The 23806-nt window shown below is 42.0% G+C and overlaps 1 long non-coding RNA gene across 2 annotated transcripts in view; it reads right to left on the reverse strand.

Annotated features, from left to right (window-relative positions):
* Positions 1 to 10435, reverse strand: part of LOC143282029 (uncharacterized) — a 30275-nt gene extending 19840 nt beyond the window's left edge. For both annotated transcript variants that reach the window (XR_013055205.1, XR_013055204.1), the window contains exons 1-2: positions 10068 to 10435; positions 6868 to 7003 (exon numbers count right to left, since the gene is read on the reverse strand). This is a non-coding gene — a long non-coding RNA (uncharacterized LOC143282029). The remainder of the gene's footprint in view (positions 1 to 6867; positions 7004 to 10067) is intronic.
* Between the last annotated feature and the right edge of the window lie 13371 nt (positions 10436 to 23806).

The following is a 23806-nucleotide window of genomic DNA, read 5'->3' on the forward strand; positions in this document are numbered from 1 at the left end:
TGGGATATCTGTGCACACAAGCAATACGTGGGTCAGATCCAGAATTCTCTCCGGGAAAGAATATACCAGCATAGGTCTGACATAGGTTTGAACAATTCAGCAAAGTGAACGTGGGTCACTATGCACTTCCATGAGCCTGGACACACGCAGGACAACATAAAGGTCATGGCAATTGAAGAAGTACATCTGAAGAATAAACAAGCAAGGCTCAAGAGGGAACAGTTCTGGATGGCGAAACTGAGGACAGTCCACCCTTTTGGTCTCAACACACTACAACCGGATATCTGAATTTATTTCGACCTGAAAGCTGGGTTTGACAATGACGATGGATCAGTTCCAGAGACAGAATGGTGTGAATGCTAACTTGTGTGAAAACAACAACTACTACTACCACAACAACGACTACGACTACTACTGCCACCACCACAACTCCCACAACTTCTACCACTTCCATGACTATTACACCAACAACAACCACTACTATGATGATGACAACGGCAACGACGACGATGATGACAACGATGACCGCTACAAATACTACTGATTGTGGATGTGGAGGTGATGCTGGTGTGGATTATGGTGATAGATGTCCTACTATTCTAGTTCATTCAGTTGTTTATTTTTCTTTTATCTTATTTATTTATTTATTTTTACATTTTTTCATCAATTAATCATAGATGTAAAATTCAACCCTTTCCCTTTCTTTCCGCTCATCAGTACTTTTCTTAGATGGCTCTCTTTTTGTAATACAGCATATTGTTCTCAACGATTTGATTGTTTATAATTGTACACACCCCCCCCCCCCCCACACACACACACACACCCCTCCCTTTTTTTTTTTACTTTATTCATTCTTATTTATTTATCTATTTGTTTTTGTTTTCTTCCCTTGTTATTTTTTTTTAATTTAATTTATTTATTTTTTATATTTTTATTTTTTAAATTCTATTATTATTATCATCATTCTTAATCTCCTTTTGATTAACTCCCCCCCCCCCCCCCCCCCCCCCGCCCCTTTATTTTCTTTCTTTCTTTCTTTTAAATATTTATTTATTTTCTTTATTTATTTATCACTGATTTTTATTTCATTTTTCTTCTGATTGTTATTATTTATTGTTTCATTTCTCTACTGTTGATTGAGTTATTCAGTAAGTTAGGTTTTAAGGAACTTATTTTTTGACAGTAGAAGAAAATAGACAATTGCAATTCTTTAGGCTCTGGGCGAAACCTGGCATAGTGAAATTGCATCACAACATGTATGTCATGGCATGCTTGCGCCATAATAGCTGTGTAAGAGTGACCCTGGTAACATGTAAACAACTTATCCCTTGAGGAAGGAATGTGATCGTTCTGAAAATTTGGAATATTTGACAGATTGATGTGTTTGTTTTTCTTTTTTCTCCGGGGGCCAGAACACAGAAGATACCATCCTGACACTGTTGCACCATCTCCATCAGTACCTTGACAAGCTAAAGACACATGCCAGGATCCTCTTTGTGGACTTTTCGAATGCTTTTAACAACATTCAGCCTCAGCCATGTCTGTCAACCCCACCATCATCTCCTGGGTCTTCAGTTTCCTGACCAACAGGACTCAGCGGATCAGAGTGGGTCGTGCCATCTCCAACGTCTTGGTGACCAACACCGGAGCACCACAGGGATGTGTCCTTTCACCTGTTCTCTTCACCATCTACAATGCTGACTGCTGCACGAGGGAGACCTGCAACCTGCAGATCAAGTTTGCAGATGACACATCCCTCTCGGGACTGATGTGGATTCTGAAGAAACCCAGTATCATGATGTGGTCGGCGAACTGGTGGACTGGTGTGACAGGAACTTCCTCAAGCTCTACGTCGCCAAGACAGAAGAGATGGTGATTGACTTCCGCAGGAACTCTAATAGTATCAACCCACTTGTCATCAATGGCGAGGAAGTGCGCATTGTACACACTTATAAGTACCTTGGCACAATCATCGATGACAAGCTGGAGTGGACCCCCAACATTGACACATGCTGCAAGAAAGCCAGCCAACGCCTGTACTTTCTGAGAAAACTCAGACAGTTCAGAGTGAGCAGCACCATCCTCAACCTGTTCTTCCAGTCCACAATCCAGTCTATACTTGTGTACAACCAGCTGTGTTGTTTCAGCTCTTTCAGGAAAGCTGACAGAGAGAGACTGGACAGGATTGTATCAGCCGCAGCCAAGGTCATTGGCCAGGACGTCATCCCCCTTGCTGACACCTACACCAAGTCATGCTGGAAAAAAAAACCCTGTGCTACTCTCCAGGATCCTGACCATCCACTGCACCCTGCCCTGTCAGACTGCACCTCACATAGGGACTCTGGTTGCTTGCTGTCGATGTGGTGCAGGACAATGCGTTTCAGAGCCTCGTTCATTCTGTCCGCCATCAGAAGCCTGAACGAGTTCAGGGGAAGAACCTATGAGGTCTGAACTGGTGCCACCATCTGCCATTCCAGTACTTATTTAGATAAGTTACCCCCCAGCCCCTCCCAGCACCTTCCAGCACTACCTCCCCCCTCCTTCCCGGTTTCCTTACCCCAGCCCCTTTCCCGGTTTATTGAACTGTACCCCCGCCCCCAGCACTCCCCCTGGAAATTTTAAACTTGGGTCTGTCTATTATGTTGTGATGTAGAGAGCAATTCAATTTACCATGTTTTGTCTTTAACCATAAGTCTTAGATGCTGATTATGTTTGTTTTTAGATTGTGCTTATTTCTATATTTTTCAAACTGTAAGTCTGACATTATACTGACTGTGCTTATTTTTCTTATTTTTCATCATGTATTACTAATTTATTCTTACTTTGTTTGGGAAATACTACATATATGTGTGTGTCTACGACTGTGCACATTTTATTTTTCATTGTGTATTATTGATTTATTCTTCTTCATCTTAAGCTTAGATAATGTTGTGTGTGTGTGTGTGTGTGTGTGTGTGTGTGTGTGTGTGTGTGTGTGTGTGTGTGTGTTCTTTAATACTGCAGTGTTATTACTGTTGTTAGTTTTTAGGTATTCAGTGTTGTATTTTAATCCCAGGGTGTGCCTAGTTTTTAGTATAGGACAAGGAGTTTTTGTTTATTCATTCATTCATTATTATTATTGGTAGTTGTAGTGGTGGTGGTGATTGTGGTGGTAGTAGTAGTGGCAGTGGTAGTATCATTGTTGTTATTATTACTGTTGTGGTTATCATTATTATTGTTATTATCATCATCATTATTATTATTACTATTATTGATATTGTTATTGTTGTTGCCATTATTTATGCATTTTATCATTCATCTATGTTATAAACTCTCTTTGATTTGGGGGCTTATTTATTATTGTAACCAACTTGTTTATATTTGAAGGTCGTTTTACATGTTTTTAGTAATTTTTATAACGAGTGTGAAATGGTGACTGATGGCGGACACATGGCAGCAACGGACTATCCACAGATGGTTACATCTTTACATGGCTACATATTCATACTGATCTGGGTAACAGAGGCTAAAGTTAATCAGTTTGCTTCTTTTCTTAATAATACCAATATATTAGTTCATGAGATTTCTTTTTTTACTGTAAGCTGTACTTAAGCAGTTAATGCTAAAAGGAGGGTACATTTCACATTCTTAAATGGGACAAAAGTCTTAGCTGATCATGATATCATCAGGTTATTTCATGATTTTGTTATGTAATTATGTCAAGCAGAATCTACAGCAATATATTTTCATAATTTTTCAAAAAAAATCTCACATCATTAACAGGTTAAGTCCATACACCTGCAATGGACTATCCACAGATGGTTCTATCTTTGCATGGTATATCTTCAAATTGAAAAGGATAACAGAGGCAAAAATTCACTAAATTGCATCTTTTTCTCTATAGTTCCAATATTAATTGTCAAAGGTTCTTTTTTATGGCCAGCTGTGTTCTATCAATTATTCTATAATGATAGTTACATTTAACATTCTTAGATGGGACAAAATTCTCATCTGGTCATGTGCTAGCTTATTTGATAATTTTGTTTCGTATTGTGTCATGACTCAAAAGCAGTATATTTTTTCCTTTTTTTTTTTTTTTTTTCAAATCAAGAGTTTGTCTGGTCATTACAGGACAGGTACAGGACATAAATGCAAAGGATGATTGAACTACGGTTCCATTTTTACATGGCTATATCTTCAAATTGATTGAGACATTAAAGGCTAAAATTCATCATGGTATCAATTTCAGTTGACAAATGGTGGTCACAAAACACTTTTTTTTAAAAGGAAATTTTCTACCTAAAATTACGTTTAAGTAACATACTTACCGTGACCCACTAGTGCAGACTCCGGCAGGGGTCTGACATTCCTGTCCTGTGCAAATACTATCCGCCTATGCAGAGAAAACGAAAGTAGCTACGGCCGATAACCTCCCGGAAGTAGGTAACTTCCCCTTTGCCCCCTTAAATCTCCTTTTCTAGGCTTTTAACTGAATTAGGTAGCTTATTAACACTTTCTTCAGCATTCAAGGAAACCTGATCAAAAAACAAAATTCTCAGGTTTTAGTTGAAGCTGGATTTCTTCCAGTACAGAAGCACCTAGGGAGGCATCCTGACCTTGTTCCCCTGGCAGAAAGCAGAGCTGGACTGCTCAGACACATATTTGTGGTAATAAGACTGTATGGGATGTGAATCCCCCAAGTCTAAAGGAGGCAGATGACAGGAATTCCAGCCCTGCCGGCCAACAGGTATGCCAGACCTTCTCACATTAAGCAATGTGGAAAGCGAGAAGGGCCCACAAGTTCTGGGAGGGAAGGAACACGCAGGCATCTCCCAAGAGGCAGTGGAAACTTTGGCTTCCATTGATAACGGGATGTGCAATGTCCTGCTAGGAAGGCGCTGGTAGCAGTGGAGGTCATCCTGACTGGCAAGTGCTTAGTCCTTCCACCCCAGGCAGCATGAACCCCCAGTGGGACACCAAATATTGGGGCTGGGCTGGGGGCCAGCCCCGGTCCCCCAGGCAGCCCGGCTTCCCTGGAAAAGAACCCCAATACAGGTAGGATGGGGCAATCCACCAATGGGCACCATTCACCATTTGAGCACAGGCATATAGACCTCCAGGAAGGGGATAACTTGCCCAGGTTGGAGGCAGTTCAGGTGTGACCTGGGTGTTGAACCTGCTGGCAGACCAATGGGACTGACATCCATGGGTCTCCCCTAGTGGGGCAAACTTGCCAGGGGTAGCATGTCACAAGCTGGACTTCCCCTAGAAGTTTAAGATGGGGAGTGGGTGGAGGGGAGGGGAGGGGGGGATGTAGTCAAATTAAATCAACTGTAAAACCTTGATTTCCCTCAGGGAGGCAGTCAGACAATAAGAGTACAAGATGAAGATTCCTTTCCGAAAATGAAACTGGGGTACACTGACCTGGGATGAGTTAGAGAGAGCAAGTACACCCAAGGCTGGTGCTAAAAGAAGTGTGGAAGACTTAGAGGACTCAGCAAGGGAGGGCAGAAAAGAGTGTGTGCCAATGAGAACAGTCTCAGTGCCCTGCTTTGAGTAAACGATGGTTACTAAATCCCCCTGAGAGGAAAATGTAACTCCCCCAACTCCAACACTGGCCACAGTAGGGGATGAGTTGGGGGGAGGCATGAGGCATGCCCTTGCTTCTCCTCAGTCCCCTTCCCGACTGATCTTGAGGTTGGGCCATCCACCCATAATCTGTCTCAAGAGACACATTGTCCCGGTCGTACTAACTCTAGGTTATTGACTTAGAGTTCACTGAAGCAGTGTGAAATGCGAGACATAATGACCAGGTCAAGTAAGATCCCACACCACAAGCCCAAACTGATTTGAAGATTCAAAATGTAATTAAAAATTAAACATTAAAAAGTGATGGTTCATGCAAACAATGTAAAGGTCATAGAAAGACACAAAAAACAAACATACAAGAAAAAAGATACAAAACATCTAATTAAACATTAAAAGCAGGCACAAACAATGTAAATGACTTTATTCCTGAGATGAAATGTCCCAGAAAGCCACATAAAACAAGCATGCAGGAAAATAACATTGCAAATGCTTAAAAATGCTGTGGCAAAAACAGAGAAACTAGCTAAAAGACTAAAGCTGGGAAATGTGCTGATTGGCTGAGCTGACAACAGGTTTGGTAGAGACACCTTAGTACTAGGTTAGCTGCAATATTCTGCCAACAGAGCAAACCGATAGGTCTAGTTTGCATCAGTTTGACATGGTACAGGATATGACACCAATGATAGATTAGAACCAGTTCTCATCTTAATTTCGGTCAGCATTTTACCTCCACTTAAGTGTCTTCAAAGTACTGGAGTATTTTAATTGTAAAACAGTGAAAACTGAACTGGACCAGATCCAGTTCCTCAAGTACAATAAAATGTCAATTCAAGCAAAAGTACTTCTGTTCATTTACACTAATTAACTACTAATTCCACTCAGGATTTTCAGTTTCACTCCTTGTTTTCAAATGTCTTAAAATTGAGATAAGTTTATAGCAATGATGAGGTAATAGTTGAAAAGAGTTAAAACAGGTTGAAAGTTGAGTTATCACAAGTTGTTAACTAAGGTGACTTTTTTACTTTAGTTAAAGGCAGAGAAACATTAGTAAAATTTTGAGTATGAATTCATATGATAGCCCAGATGAGTTGATATATGTATTAATGTTATATAAGTTGAAAGCTGAGGTGAGTTGATATAAATGGACAGCTGAGATCAGCTGATATGCTTTGATAGCTGAGTTGAACTGATAAAGTGATGTCAGTGACTGAGTTGAGCTGAACGTTGAGATCAGCTGACCAGTCCCTCATTCTAAACCACACCTATTCTGTATCTTCACTAAATGTATATTGTACAAACCTTATTTGTGCGTTTGTACGACAGGTTAACTTGTGAATAAAGAGGTGTTCTGTCCAGGATGGGGTCAAGGCTGACATAGTCACAGTTTGCAGATGGTGTGATGGGTACCACACTCTGACCAGATTTCTCAAGCTCACTGAAATCAAAGAAAAAAACTGTTGGCAACTTTTAGTTAACCTTTTGAGTGCCAAGGATGTATATATACATACACACACACACACAAATGTATATATATATATATATATATATATATATACCTGTTATAAGTGTAGTCTGTGACCAAGCTGCCGGGTGGCAGCGAAAATTCAGATTTTTATTTTTTTGTTTAACAAAATAGGTGTTGGTTTTCAACTTTGTTTTATTACACACACACACACACACACACACATATATATATATATATATATATGTGTGTGTTTTCAGTTTCAGTTTCACTTTCTCAAGGAGGCGTCACTGCGTTCGGACAAATCCATACACGCTACACCACATCTGTTGAGCAGATGCCTGACCAGCAGCATAACCCAACGCGCTTAGTCAGGCCTTGAGTGCATGCTTACATATTTGTGTACCTATGAAAGTGGATTTCATTTTACGTAATTTCGCCAGAGGACAACACTCTCGTTGCCATGGGTTCTTTTTCAGTGCGCCAAGTGCGTGCTGCACACGGGACCTCGGTTTATCGTCTCATCCGAAAGACTAGACGCTCAGTTTGATTTTCCAGTCAAACTTAGGAGAAAGGGCGAGAGCGGGATTCGAACCCACACCCTCACGGACTCTCTGTATTGGCAGCTGAGCGTCTTAACCATTCTGCCACCTTCCTCCATATATATGTGTGTATATGTATAATATATATATATATATGTCCACTAAAATGCTTCACTATTTGTAAGGGCTGTGTTACTTCATGAATTTTCCTGTTTCTATTTTAAAGTTCCCGTGTTCCAAAAGTAAAAACATGAAACTTTATGTCCACTTTTGTCAAGGTTTTTTTTAAAAAATTTTTAAGAGAGACAGACAAGGACCACCCCCACATAACCCAGTGCCAACACCCAGACAACACAAATTACATAAAAAAGTTAAAATATATTATCCAAAACACGCACTCTAAGAAGTCAAAGTGTGTCTGAACAAACAACAATTCAGACTGACAAACAATTTGAGTAACTGAAATCGCTAACAACACTCACCAGATGTTAGGTAAATGGACCAGACTACTGAATGGAAAAGGACAGGTCTTTATTACCATGGAAATGGCCAAATATCCAGTTTTCCCCACAACAAGGAATGAGTAGTGTTCACAAGGCGTGGAAGGTCATTCCATCAGTCACACTGAGGAGTGGAGGGGAAGAAATGTGGATATTGATGCAATATATTAATGTGAATATGTTTATATATACATGTGTGTATGTGTCGGTCTGTTGGGGGTGGGGGTATATGAGTGTGCGTGTGTGTGAGTGTGAGTGCGTGCCGTGGAAGCTGCAATGGGTGTGTGAGTGTGAGGCTGGGGGTAACATGAGAGATGGGGAATATGTGTGTGTGTGTGTGTGTGTGTGTGTGTGTCTGGGCTCATGTGCTTTTATATGTAGTGCTAAGCCTGTTTGCATTTGTTTGTGCTTTCATATCAATGAAACTGCATATTTGTTGTATATCTGTCTGCATATTTATTTACATTTATTTGCTTGTTAATTTATCTATCATTATTGTCTTTCTTTTTCTTAAATTTCATTTTAGTTCTTTATCTTCTTACATTTTTTTAAGATTTATTTACTTATCAAATTATCTATTATAATCTATTTATTTGATGTTTACGTATCCTTAATTTAAAGCTGGACTAAGTGCGCTGGTTTACACTGCTAGTCAGGCATCTGCTTAGCTAATGTGGAGTAGCATATATATATACATATAATATATATATATATATACATATATATGTATATACATACACAGACACAGACACACACACATACATGGACTTGTCCAAACACTGTGATGCCTCCATGAGCAACTGAATTGAACTGGATATTGCTAAATTATCTGTCAGAAGAATTGGCAATATCCACATTTCTTCCCCCTGTGTTCTTTCCATTAAGTTTCATTCCGAAGACAGAAAAAGTTGTAAATTGGTTAATAACATTGTAAATATAGGGCAGGTAGCCCTAAGTGTGAACAATGTGTAACTGAGAACAGTTCATGTACTGCCCCACTTGGAAGAGTTCTCACCAGACACATTTCACAATTTAACGTCTGCTTCAATCTCATTCCGATACCTGAATGAATATTCATTTCCAAAAACGAGTCAAACATCTATTTCTGCGCTCTTTCTTCTCTTCGTGCACTGCAAACCAAGTTCACAAATGTGCTCTAAAAATCCTAAAATGAACGGAAGCAAGTAGTAGGACTTGAACTTTGACACAGTTGACACAGCTGATTTGATTGGATATGCTGAATAAATCTAATTATCTGTGCTCGGATAATTTTTTTAAGAAGGCATGTTGGTGACAGATGAGAACATCAGTTTTGACAGGAATCTCCAAAACAGTGTGGCTTGCAACTGAACATAAGATATTTTGATGTGAGCCTGTTTGCAAATTATGCTCTACAGTTACTGAGTACTGTCAAAAGGGTGAGTGTGTTTGTGTGTATGTGCATGAGTGATCAAAACCAACAATTCAACAGTCCTGTGAGATGTTCCAATAATACATTATGTCCAATACATAACATCTCTCTCTCTCTCTCACTCTCTCTCCCCTGTAGTTTTTGTCTTTTCTTCTTCTTTTTTCACTGATGGCTTGATGTAAAAAGAAAGAAAAAAAAGAAAAAGAAAAGCAACTGTTGCTTAATCAATTAAATCTTGACTTGACTTAGTTCATGAGTTCAAGATCTGCTTCTGTTTTAATTGCCCACATGTACCGTAACTCATCGTTCGCAATTAGACGTGCTCGCTGGCATTTACCCTCATACACCGCTGCTAATGCTATTTCGACCTCTGAAAAAACGCTGAAAAGTAGTCGAACTTTCCCTGGTGAAAGCCTTCAAAACAGAAGAGCTACACTGGACAATCGCACGACCTGTTATTTATGCATATACACACGTTGAGGTGGTCGCTTCGACTGCATCGTTCACAATCAGGCCTACCTACCCTATGCTCTGCATAACAGTACAGTCGATAGTGCAACAGCATATATCTGGACTATACATACCCGACATCTTGACCAACAATTTCAATGGAGTGTCGCAGAGCCCTCAAGACAGATTTCTGATTTTCTTGTGTCGACTGTTCTTCATTTTCACCAAGACTCTCAACAGAATCACAAAAGCCATCTCCAACTTCACGGAATACGTGGCAAACGTGTGTCCTAAGCAGCTGTGTGAGTCGAATAGCCTGATTTATAAACTCAATTTGGTCAGTCGACGTTTTCAATTTGTTTTCCATTTGGCCTGGATCAACTCCAGTGGTACGACATTGAACAAGTATCGTCGTACATAAAAACCGGAAATCACTGGAAAATGGTCAGTTTCAAATTGGCAGCTTGAGGTCCATCTCGCGGTTTTGCACCACCTATTCTCAAATGGTTCACTTCCTGAAATTAGCCAAATCGGAATCCTGAAACGGTATTCCGACTGGGGTTTCCAATTTCCGAACAGTAGTCAGCTCAGGCCATTGACTACTGTACATCATCAAAATAATATATAAACTCCCGATTTAGCACCACCACGTTATACTACCGTGTACAACGTTGTAACTGAAGTGGTGCTATGGCGCAAATTATGAATGTTTTCCAGTTTCCTACCAATCATGACATATCACAAATAATGAAATCAGTATTATACCGACTGCAAAGGTGAATTTACGAAGGCAGCACGGGATCATTTAGTTCGTAAGAACAATTCTGTTGATATTTTACGCAATGCACAACTTGGATATACTCTATGCTCCGCTTATCAACGTGTAGAATATAAATATCTAAATATGTGTTAACCCGGTTCGGTTTCAATGAACATTATCGGCGCTCTGTCCAGACAATAAATTCGGAAAGTATAGAGGGCAGATGATGGCAAAATTGAACATCATGTCTTGATGTGAAAAGAACGGTATGAAATACATAGTTTTCTTTGGAAATGAACCGGTATTTGCAAATGTAACTGCCGAACCCTGGCGCAGTAGCGTGGGATATAAATAATAATCATAATGATAAAAATGGATCATAAATTTTATTAATGATTATGTGAAACTTTGTTGTGACACGTGTAACATTGAATCCAAGTTACCAGATGTTTGAATTACTGGATTTATAATAATGATAGTAATGAATCTATCATGCAGTCCAATGCATTCAAACAAAGCCTGTGCAAAATTATGTACTTTATTAATGATTACCTAAAACCTTATGACATATGTAACATGGAACCCAAAATACCTAAACTAACTTCCCCACCCTGGATGATTTTATGTTTCAGAAACACTGCAGGCACTCCATTTTCACATCAATTCTCCCCAGTGTTTAACTGTTTAAAGAACTACTGTTCATCTTATTATGACATGGGAATTGTATTATTCATATCACTTGTCAAAAGTTTTCCTCTTTATCTGAAGAATTGTGATCAGAACACCAGATTCTTTGTATCTTTCTATTCAGTCAATCAACAGAAATCTGATTAGCGTTATCCTCACTGTGAACAAATAAGTAGGATTGCAGAAAAACAAAATGTAATAAAAGTAAGACTATGAGAAAATACAAAACCAAACAATAACAACAACAACAACTAAAAATAAGGAATTCTATTATCTGCGTAAAGCAGAACCAAAGAACACGTGTTCCGTGTCCGAATGTGACACCTGACTTCATCTCAAGCACTGCTAAACGTGAAATGCTTCAAATTGAATTAATTTTAAGAAATTCATTCACAATCAATGTATAGTTTGGTTTTTCAGAACTTGTGTGATGTAAAATGTGGCTGTTCTAATCAAATTCTGCAAAACAATAAGCGCGTAGGGACTGACGTGTTTCGGATACAACGAATTTTTTCGTTCCACACTTCGTCTGTCTTGTGAACTGATAAACTACATCATTTCGTGATAAAACTTCACCAGACAGCAAAAGCCAAAATCAAGGTAATTGAAGGGGTGATTTTCTACTTTGAACTTTGTTGTTTGGAACTTTTGATGCAACAAGTCTTCAAATGAAAGCAGTCTTACTGAACTACATGCGTTGACTTGGTTCGAAATCTTACGCCAGTATCCGTACATTACCGCATCTCGCCATGTGTCAGAAACAATGATTGTGTCTAAACTTAATCGGATCAGAGATAAATGTACAAACCATAATAACGACGAAATTAACATACACAGTTGTTGTTTTTGTGTGTGTGTTTTTAAAAAAATTAATATAGCAACCACGGTGTGCAAATGAACATATCGGAGATTCAGTCCCGTGTAACATATGTACATTTCACACGCTGTCGGAAACAACACATTCTCTGAATCTGTATTCAAACACACGATTGAAGGGTGTTCGTCAAACCGATTTACGCTTTCCCGCGATGAATCCGTGTGATTTATGTGGAAACAGTTCTAATTTTGTTTACATGTATATTTTCATTGGGTCGTTTACATGCACAGAAGTAACACAGAAAAGCGGAACTGAAAATTAATATGCGACTTCGATTGCATTTAAATAGTTAAATAGACTTCTTCTTTTTTTTTCCAGAAAATGAGTGTATGTGCCGCAGAAGATAGATGTGTTGACCACCTGTTGCAAGTAAAGAACGTGTAGTGTATTCATGAATGTGCTTGCCTTTGAATAATAATAAATTAAAAAAATAATGATAATAATAATTTAAAAACAAAAACAAAAAAAACGTCAAGAGGAACGGGTTGTTTACGTCTGTCACGCGGGTTTTTTGTGTAATATGTCAAACTTAATGTACCATTTTTACTGATGATCAATGTTTTACTATCACAACGAATGAATATAGATCAGGTCTGTATGTACTGGATTTTAATCAGGTTTGTACTTATTTATTTTTGACCACTTCATGTTCAGACACATTGCCATATCACAAAATGGCGCCGAAATTTTGGATCTTTTTAATAATTTTCAACACATTTAAGACACAAGAACAAACCATATTCTCACAAAATTGTTGCAGACATTTCTCTACTGAATTGCAATCCTGATAACATGTGAAACATTTGAATAATCATTGAAAACACATGTTTATACTGAATCAGACTGAGAGACCCCCATTTCCAACAAAGTTCTGGATACTGACCCATTTTCATTTTCCAGGCAGTCTTTGCTCTTCATGACTATCTGATGCATTTCATTTTGCCACCTTCATACTCCAGCCAGATACATTTTCTTTCCCACGCTAAACTGACGTGTCTACTGCGCCAGGGTTCGTTAGTCACATTTGCAAATACCACTTCATTTCCAAAGAAAAATATGTTTCATACCGTTCTTTTTACATCAAGACATGATGTTGGTCGATTTTGCCATCATCTGCCTTCCATGCTTTCTGAATTAATTGTCTGGACAGTGCTCGGACAATGTTCATTGAAACAAACCTAGTTAACACGTATTCAGATATTCATATACTACGCGTTAATAAGCAGACCATGAAGTATTTCCAAGTTGTGCATTGCGTAAAATGTCAACATAATTGTTCTTACAAACTAAATGATCCCGTGCTGCCTTCGTAAATTCACCTTTGCAGTCGGTATAATACCGATTTCATTCTTTATGAAATGGCATGACTGGTAAGAAACTGTAAAACATTCATAAAACCAAATTTGCATTTTCTACCAGTTTAGTATATAATAGATGAAATTAAAAATGTTTGTTTCCTTTTGACCCCAAAGAGATCTCTTATTTTCTGTACGGTATCTGTCATCTGCCGCAGTGACCTACTAACAGAGGTACAGGATAGCATCAGCGCGGCAGCAGTCAGCCACAACTACTGCACCGCGCTAAACTTTCCTCGGTCGACCCCTTATACCACGCTTGCGTAACCCTGGCTTGCTCTTGCCTTGCGGATCTTTGTAAGGTGCTCTCTCATGGCCAGAAGTGTGACAAATAATTATTAAAAACCGAAATCAAATTATGTTCTCGCCCACCTACAGCGGTCAACTTTTTATCAGTGTGATCAGTATGACTTATTCTATTTTATCGTGAAAAGAACGGTTTTGTTGCACACATTTCGACCATTTTTGTATCTGCCCTGGACCAACACGTACACACACACACACACACACGGCACACCCACACACACCCACACACTAACACACGGCACACACTGCACACGCACATACACACACTGCACACACCGTCAGACATAGTACACACACACACTGGCACACTCACACACATACACACACACACACACACACACATTCATTCATTCATTCATTCATCCATTCATTACGTTATGCATGTTAAATTGGCAGTCTCAAAGACGCCCTCATTCCACGCATGTATATCCATAGACCCCATGGTCTTGGCCCCATACAAAAATGGCCGTCCAAATGCGTGAAACAAAACCGTTCTTTTTTTTTTTTCTTTCTTTTTTTTTTTTCTTTCTTTTTTTTTTTTTAACAATAACATAGAATAAAACATGCTGATCACACTAGTTTAAAGTTTATCACTGTCGGGAGGCGGGAACATACACTAGATTTTAATCATTGCTCACACTTCTGGCCGTGCAGTGAGCGAACGCCTTTCAATGAGTGGCAAGTGAGGCAAATGCTTGTGAGCCATAAGAGTTTATGACAGCGCGGAATGCGACAGGTACTATGTAACCCTGTGCTACCTGTCACATGCGGGCAGATGGAGCTCGACAGCCCGGGAAGGCAGTCCATCTAAGACAAGGAAAAGTCTGAAGTAAAACCCATGAAGTGCTAAGGAATGCAGGACAGTCTCGACATGCATTGACCCTGGGTCCATGGCCATGTCCCGACTTTCAGTAGCCGCGCCCCCGTGCCTCCGAGGAAGGTTTTTGAGCCAGAGGCTAGGACAAGGACAGTCTGATATAAAACCTACGACCTGAGGACCTCACTGTCACCGTCCCAGCTTGCTAGGCTATGGCAGATGAACCACGGGTGTAAAGGGTGGGGCCAGTACTGCGCACACTGCACTCCACCTAAAAATTCCATTGCGCAGGCTTGAAGGACACGTCCACGTCCGCGCCACCAACTATTCCAAGCCCTGTAGCGATGGGAAAGGGGCGAAAACGGCAGGTGGAAGATGTCACTGGAAGCCGCAGTTCCAATCCTGCATGCAGGCGGTTCAGGATATTGGTCGCCTGATTGTTGACCCGGAGGTGACAGCATCACTCGGCAGCACCCTGAACGACCAAGCAGCCTTTTCTAGGGACAGCACTGCTTGCTCCACACGGAGAGGGGCCTAGAAAAGGTGGTCCAAACAAATGCTCATCTCCATACCCCCCAGTTGGCTAGCCGCGGTCAACGGGCATCTCCAAACGAGGTCGAACAACAATAGAGAAGAAAAGGCCGGCACCTGCCTCACAATTAGGTGCAAAAGGACTAAAGGTAGCATGCTGGAACATCCGAACCATGCGTGACTCTGCAGACAGCAACCACCCAGAAAGGCGTTCCGCTCTAGTCGCACACGAACTTCAGAGACTGAACATTGACATTGCTGCCGTCAGCGAAGTCCGCTTTGCAGGGAAAGGCAGCCTCCAGGAACACGGCGCTGGGTACACCCTCTACTGGTCAGGCAAGCCAGAGACCGAGAGACGTCTTTATGGCGTAGGCTTTATGGTCAGGAGCACCATTGCCTCCAAGCTTGAAAACCTGCCAACAGGACACTCAGACCGAATTATGTCCATGCGCCTCCCACTACGGAACAAACAGCATGCCACTCTGTTCAGCGTGTACGCTCCAACCCTCCAAGCGGACCCCACAGAAAAGGTCAAGTTTTACACTGATCTGCGCAACCTCGTTCAGAACACCCCTGCTGACGACAAGGTCATCATCCTTGGCGACTTCAATGCCAGAGTTGGCCAAGATTCAGAAGCCTGGAAAGGAGTCCTTGGCAAGCATGGCGTTGGTAATTGCAACGACAATGGGCGCCTTCTTCTCGAGTTCTGTGCAGAGCAGCAGTTTACCATCACCAACACCATTTTCCAGCAGAAGGACAGCCTGAAGACAACGTGGATGCATCCTCGGTCCAAACATTGGCACCTCATTGATTACATCCTGATGCGCCAGAGAGACGTACGAGACGTCCTACACACCCGAGTGATGCCCAGCGCGGAGTGTCATACTGACCACCGCCTCGTCCGCAGCAAGCTCAGGCTCCACTTCAAGCCCAAACCAAAGAAAGGAGGAGCTCCTAGGAAGAAATTCCAGGTCGGCAACTTTCAGTCAGCTGAAGTGAAAGCTGAATTCCAGGCGAAGCTTCAGGACAAACTTGAAGACCCCAGTTGCCCCACAGACCCCTCTCCAGAAGCACTATGGGCACAGCTGAAATCAGCCATCCTGCAGTCCTCTGAAGAAGTCCTAGGGTTCTCGTCGAAAAAGAACAAGGACTGGTTTGACGAAAACAACCAGGAGATCCAAGAATTGCTGGCGAAGAAGAGATCAGCCCACCAGGCTCACCTTGCACAACCGTCTTGTCCGGTGAAGAAAGCAACCTTCCGGCTCATATGCAGCAACCTCCAGCGCAAGCTTCGTGAGATTCAAAATGGGTGGTGGACCAACCTGGCAGAGAGGGCTCAGCTTTGTGCAGACACTGGTGACTACCGGGGCTTATACGAAGCCTTGAAGGCGGTGTACGGTCCCTCATACCAGGTCCAGAGTCCTTTGCGCAGCGCAGACGGCCAGGCGCTCTTCACAGACAAGACGTCAATCCTGAACAGGTGGTCGGAACATTTCCAGGCCCTCTTCAGCGCCAACCGCACGGTTCAAGACTCGGCAATTCTCCGCATCCCACAACAGCCAGTGAAATTACAACTGGACGAGCTACCAACCCTAGAAGAGACTGTCAAGGCCATTGAACAGCTGAAATGTGGCAAGGCAGCAGGGGTTGACGGAATTCCGCCGGAGGCGTGGAAGAATGGAGGCCCAGCACTACACTCCAAACTCCACAACCTCTTTGTCTGCTGCTGGGAGCAAGGCAAACTACCACAGGACCTCCGTGACGCAGTCATCATCACCCTGTATAAAAACAAGGGAGAAAAGTCGGACTGCTCCAACTACAGGGGGATAACTCTGCTCTCCATCGCAGGCAAGATCCTCGCCAAAGTCCTCCTAAATCGGCTGGTGCCTACTATCGCCGAAGAACATCTCCCGGAGAGTCAGTGTGGCTTTAGAGCCAACAGAGGCACCACTGACATGGTCTTCGTTCTCAGACAGCTACAAGAAAAATGTCGGGAACAGAACAAAGGACTGTATGCAACATTCGTCGATCTCACGAAAGCTTTCGACACCGTGAGCAGAAAAGGTCTGTGGGAGATCATGAAACGTCTAGGATGCCCCCCAAAATTCCTCAGCATCGTCATCCAACTACATGAGGAACAGCGTGGACAGGTCAGACACAGCAACGACCTTTCGGAGCCCTTCCCAATTGGAAATGGAGTGAAACAAGGTTGTGTCCTCGCGCCGACCCTCTTCACGATCTTCTTCAGCATGATGCTCCAACAGGCCACTGAAGATCTTGGCGACGACGACGGTATCTTCATCAGATACCGCACTGATGGCAGCCTATTCAACCTGAGGCGGCTACAGGCCCACACCAAGACACTGGAGCAACTCATCAGAGAGCTTCTGTTTGCCGACGATGCTGCCCTCGTCGCCCATACAGAAGCGGCCCTGCAGCGTATAACGTCCTGCTTCGCAGAGGCTGCGCAGCTCTTCGGCCTAGAAGTCAGTCTGAAAAAGACGGAAGTTCTCCACCAGCCTGCCCCACAGGAAGAATTCCACGCTCCTCACATCAACATCGGTGAGACAGAGCTGAAGTCGGTCCACCAGTTCAGCTACCTAGGCTGCACCATCTCGTCTGACGCCAAGATCGACAAGGAGATCGACAACAGACTTGAAAAGGCAAACAGTGCATTCGGCAGGCTGTACAAGAGAGTGTGGAACAACAAACACCTGAAGAAAGACACAAAGATCAGCGTGTACAGAGCTGTTGTACTGCCCACCCTGTTGTATGGCTCCGAAACCTGGGTCACCTACCGGCACCACATACGACTGCTTGATCGCTTCCACCAGCGCTGCCTTCGCACCATCCTCAGCATCCACTGGAGTGACTACATCACAAATGTCGAGGTCCTGGAGCAGGCAAAGACTATCAGCATCGAGGCAGTGCTGCTAAAGACCCAGCTACGTTGGGCAGGGCACGTGTCCAGGATGGAGGACCACCGCCTGCCCAAGATCGCGCTGTATGGCGAACTGTCCACTGGCCACCGTGACAGAGGAGCACCCAAGAAGAGATACAAAGACTCCTTGAAGAAAGCTCTTGGTGCCTGTCACATTGACCATCGCCAGTGGTCCGCAGTAGCCGCTGATCGAGAGACCTGGCGACGCACCATCCACCAAGCTGTCTCCTCCTTCGAAAACAACCGCAGGGCCAGCCTTGAGGACAAACGCAGAAGGAGGAAGAACCACGACGCTGCAGCCGCGAACCCAGACCAGACTTTCCCTTGCAACCGCTGCGGCCGACTCTGCTTTTCCCGCATTGGCCTCGTCAGCCATGAGCGTGCTTGCATCAGACGTGGACAACGCCCTTCCTAGATCTTCGTCAGCGAAGCCAGGCCATGATGGAATGCAGCTCGCAAGAAAGCGTCACGTGACTGACTGCTGCTGTGTTGATGCCACTGAGCTGAATACTACTGATTGAGCTCGATGGCTGATGCTGACTTATTCCTCTGTGAGCAGGACGCTGCAGCGGCAGATAACAGCGACCATGAGACAGCGTACAGAAAGTAAAAGAGCTCTTTGGGATCAGAAGGAAACAAACATTTTCAACTTCATGTATTTTATCAGTATAAAATTGTTGAAAGACGCTAATAGCTTTCATGAATGTTTTCCAGTTTCTTACCAGTCATGACATTTTTAAAGAGTGAAATTGGTATCATACCCGACCGTGCAAGGGTGAATTTACGAAGGCAGCACGCCGGGATAACTTAGTTCTAAGGTACAGTTTTGTTGACTTTTACGCAATGGGCAATACCAAATGCTCTGTAGAAATTGATTGGCTTGCTGTGAAACTATACTTTACGTGTTAATTAGATTTGTCTGGATAAACAAAGTCGGAGCACTGTCCAGACAATTAATTCAGAAAGTATGGAAGAGGTAGATGACTATATGGCAAAATCGACCGACATCATCATGCCTTCGTGTGAAAAGAACAGTATGTTTTTTTTAAGTTTGGAAACCGGCTGAACCGGTACTTGCAAAGCGACTCATGAAGCCTGTCAGGCACGGTAGACGTCAATTTAGCATGAGAAAGAGAATGCAGCTGGCGCGAGTATGTATTTGTTCAGGTGAATATATACACTCCTCCAAACTTCAGCTGCAGTGAAATTCAACTCTGTGCATGTTTACTCTGTAGGTGCAGTCTGTGACCTGATGTTCCTGTCGAATGGACTGAGAAGTGGGGGTTATATTTTCTTTAGGACTCTCTTTCCATTCCAGACTGATCTTCCGCTTGTTCCAGAGGCTTTGCTTCACGTCACACTGATGATGTGCAGTTTAATCACAGACTGACTCCAGGCGATGTAACTGAGAAGCATGATATTTCCTGTTCTGATATTTCGTGTTCCACATGAACGAAAACAGGATGTGAAAGCTGTGCAAAATCACGAACACCATCACTGTTAGACTTCACAGAAGATTTGACTGACATCACTGATTTAGATCAATTTACATTTATTTTATTTATGATAATTGTCTGCAGTTTATGTTTATCTTATGTGTTTCTGATGGTAACTAAGCGTCTCAACGACAGCTTGCAACTTGAATATGTTTTTTGCATGAGTAGTGGGAAATATCTCTGAAGCATGATCACGCAATATGGCCGGCGTCATTTTTTCTCAGGATGCCATCGGAGTTGAGCGGTAGATTCAAGCTGGTCACCATGCATACTCTGCTGCTACAACTCATTCAAATTAGAACAAAAAAAACGTTTTATTGCTCACATTTGGACCTAATGCAAATTATAAATTTTAAAAAAAATCCCCGCTAATCTACTACTAACCATCCTCAATCTGCACTTAAATCTCTTTTTCCCCTTTGTTTTCTTCTTCTTTTTTCTTCTTTTTATACAACTGATATTCAGATGATAAACTTTGCAGCTCAGGTGTCACTGAAGACCAGTGGAGAATATGTGATCTGTGTTTCTCTTTTGTATTCTGAAATCAGATACAAATACAGTACTGAAGTACACAATTTCTATAAATTGTAACAACATAATAATGATAAGTTTCTTTATATAAAGTTTAATCAAATAATTTTGCTCTAAATGCTTTAGAGTTACAATAGTTCTAATTCAAAACTATATATTATCCATTAAGATATCAGTGCTGGCTGATTCAACGAAGAAGCAAATACGACAAACTACAAGACATTGCACCAAAGGCAACAACAACAGCAGCAACAAAAACAATAATCCAATCCACACAGCACCCCTCATGTAAAAACATGCTGAACTGCACTGTACAATGTAAAGTCCGAAGAGTAAAACATATTTAAATACAAACTAAAAAACAAACATTCATAAGCAACAGTCATCCAAAGCACGTTAAAACACACACACACAAACACACACACGCACACACACGTGCGCGCGCACTCGCGCGCGCACACACATACACACACACACACACCGCGACTCTCGCTGCACACATCACACACCACAATACCCAACCAATGCACCTTTCACATATCACAACGCCCAACAACGATATCACAAACCCAAAACATCACAATACTCAAAACCTAACCTAATAATTAAAACTGGTCACATACTTCACAATGCTGAATTAATACCTTATTTACTTTAATAGACATCTAAAATCGCAATACTTAAAAAAAAAAAAAGTCTCACCCCCTCCCCAAATTAACACCTCAGCAGCATACATGGAATATTAATTTCCAATCACATTACTTTAAACAACTGAATCCAAACAATAAGTATATATACAAAACTCAATATCCAGTTAAAACATTACTGAAATCAATCGCGTACATTAAAACGCCCAACAAGCAAAACCAAACTACAACACCGTAAACTCCCTTCCCTCCACACAACACCTCAACAACACCCAAATAAAACAGAACGGCCCACACACATACACTATCGCAAGCATTGGGAGATCAATCAAAAGCAGTTTTTAAACAGATGTCTTGAGGTTGATTTTGAAGGCGGAAATGGACTGTGAGTGTCTTAATTCATATGGTAAGGAGTTCCACTGGACGGGGACCGTTGACTCGGAATGCAAATGATCTTTGACCCAAGGACCTAGTATTAACAAAGGGAATTTGGAGAATGCGACTACCTGACGATGGACTTAGTTGTCTTGTTAGAATGTAAACAGTGAAGAGATCAGAAAGATAGTTTGGTGAAGAACCAGACAAAACCGTGAAAGCAATAATGTGGCGAGTTTATATATTCAATTCTGAACTGTATCGGCAACCAGTGGAGTTGTTTCTGGAGAGGCTGATAATGGTCACTCTTGGGGCGCTTCAGAACAAGACGGGCAACTCAGTTTTGGACTTCCGTAGTTTATGAATGATGTACCGTGGAGAACCAGCAACTGAAGCAGAGAATTACAATAATCTGGTTTTGAAAAGAAAAACGCACAAATCAATGAGAGTTTTGTTTGTGTCAACAGACAGGAAGTGACGAATGGAAGCAATGCAGCGGGGTTCTATGTATGCTGACTTACAGACGTTAGAAACACAAAGATTCTTCATGATCTGTGAAGGGGCTGTCAGTCTGACCAGCACTTACAGGAGTGGGTGCTTTGTCTTGAAAAGACTATCTTGTAGACTTGATTAACAGCACTTCAGTTTTCTCGTCATTAAGCTTTAGTTTGTTGGTGTTCATCCAGGTTTTAACTCGTAAAATACATGTCTGCATGTCTGATATGGCTTTGCATGTCTGATATGCCTGTGCTTATTTGTCCCGGGGGAGTTGATTTTTGCATCTGTGTGTCATCTGCAAATGCATGGTGACTGATTCGGTGTTCCTTGAAAATGTGGTCAAGTGCCTGTGCATTGAGAACAAACAAAACAGGCCCAGTGAACCACGTGGAACTGACGCCATACTTAAGACACAGTGGTGCTGACCTCGAGCCTTCCACCACAAGTTTAAGTCCTATCAGACATATATGAATCATGATTGAGCCAGGCCTTGAATACCAAAGACATGGGCGAGCCTATAAAGCAGGATATCATGGTTGATCGTGTCAAACGCGGCCGAAAGATCAAGCAGCATAAGTAAAGACATGTTACCAGAATCCAGTGCAAGAAGGAGATCGTTTGTAATTTTCAAAAGAGCTGTTTCTGCACTGTAAAACGGGCGGTACTCAGACTGAAGAGAAATGAAGAGATCATGGATGTTCAGACTGAGGGAAAGCTAGTGAAGCACTATCTGTTCAATTATTTTCAAGATGAGGGGTAGATTAGACACTGGGCGATATATTTTTTAAGGTCATAATGGTCATGGGAAAGTTTCTTGAGCAGGGGTTAACAAATGCTAATTTACAGAGGGACTGGGAAAATTCTAGATGATAAGAAGTTATTGATAACATGAGTCAAAGCAGGTAAGATTTCATTAAGGCATTCGAACAGAATGGTGGTAGGAAGAGCATCGAGGTCACAGGTTTTTGGTGCACAGCTTATATTCACCTTTCTCACGCATTCATTGCTTACAAGTTGAAAACAACTGAAGGAATGACCACATGCCTCTCCAGCCTCGTAACTATCGCTAATGTTCTGGGATTGATAGTTTCTACACTTTGTTATCAAAATAGTCGGCAAAGGTTTGAGGAAGCTGTGCCTGTGGCACAGTAGTGGGCATGACAGACTCTTATTGTTTGGAGCAGCGAGATGGTTGGTGATGAAAAACAACCGTTTACATGACTGACTTTGTTCAATTTGCCAACTGTAATGGTCTTGGCGGCTAGTACAATGATCGTCACAAATCTTTTTGCTACATTATACAGCTGCTTCTGGATGTACGAACCAGCAGAAAGCCAGCGTTTTTCAGCCTGCCACCGCGCACGTTTAGCTGCCCCCAATTCCTCACCCAAAGGACCAAACCATGCAACTGGGATGTATGGCGGGATGACACTATCCGCTTTGTAGCAGACCAGAGGATACTGTCAAGATCTTCAGTGGAAGGTTCAGGCACTTGAGCCAGGGCATCACGGTCTTCCTTGACAGTCTCCCTATCTATACCTTCACGTTTCCTTTATCTACATATACCTGAAGGGCAGGTGGCGGGTGGGGCGAAGACTAGCATTGAGCTGGGCCAGGACACAGAAATGACCAGAAACCAAAGGGCTAAAAGTAGGTTTGAAATACACTTCCATGACAACGGCATAGTTACGAGTGGAAGACACTGATACCAAAAAACGGGGGCTCCGACAAGACAAGACGATAAAAACCAGGGAAAATGCCGGAGTTGTCACTTCAAGTCTGCCAGGCAATCGTGAACCGGAAGAAGACATTCATAAAGCAAGGAACCCAGAATGATCTTTTTATGCAATGAAAATATGAAACAGTATCATAGATGATGTAGGAACAGTAATGCCTTTTGTCAGCGGGAAAAACAACTGAAATTGTGTACCATAAACTTTCTTGCATGCATGGCTTGTTCATGTTTTCGTTTTCTTTAATATTCTTCTTATTCTCTTTCGTTCGTTCAGTTTACATTGTTCTTTTTATTTTTGTGGGCTGCAGGCCTATGGA

The sequence above is a fragment of the Babylonia areolata genome, chromosome 5 (assembly GCF_041734735.1).
Source record: "Babylonia areolata isolate BAREFJ2019XMU chromosome 5, ASM4173473v1, whole genome shotgun sequence".
Classification (NCBI taxonomy): Eukaryota; Metazoa; Mollusca; class Gastropoda; order Neogastropoda; family Buccinidae; genus Babylonia; species Babylonia areolata.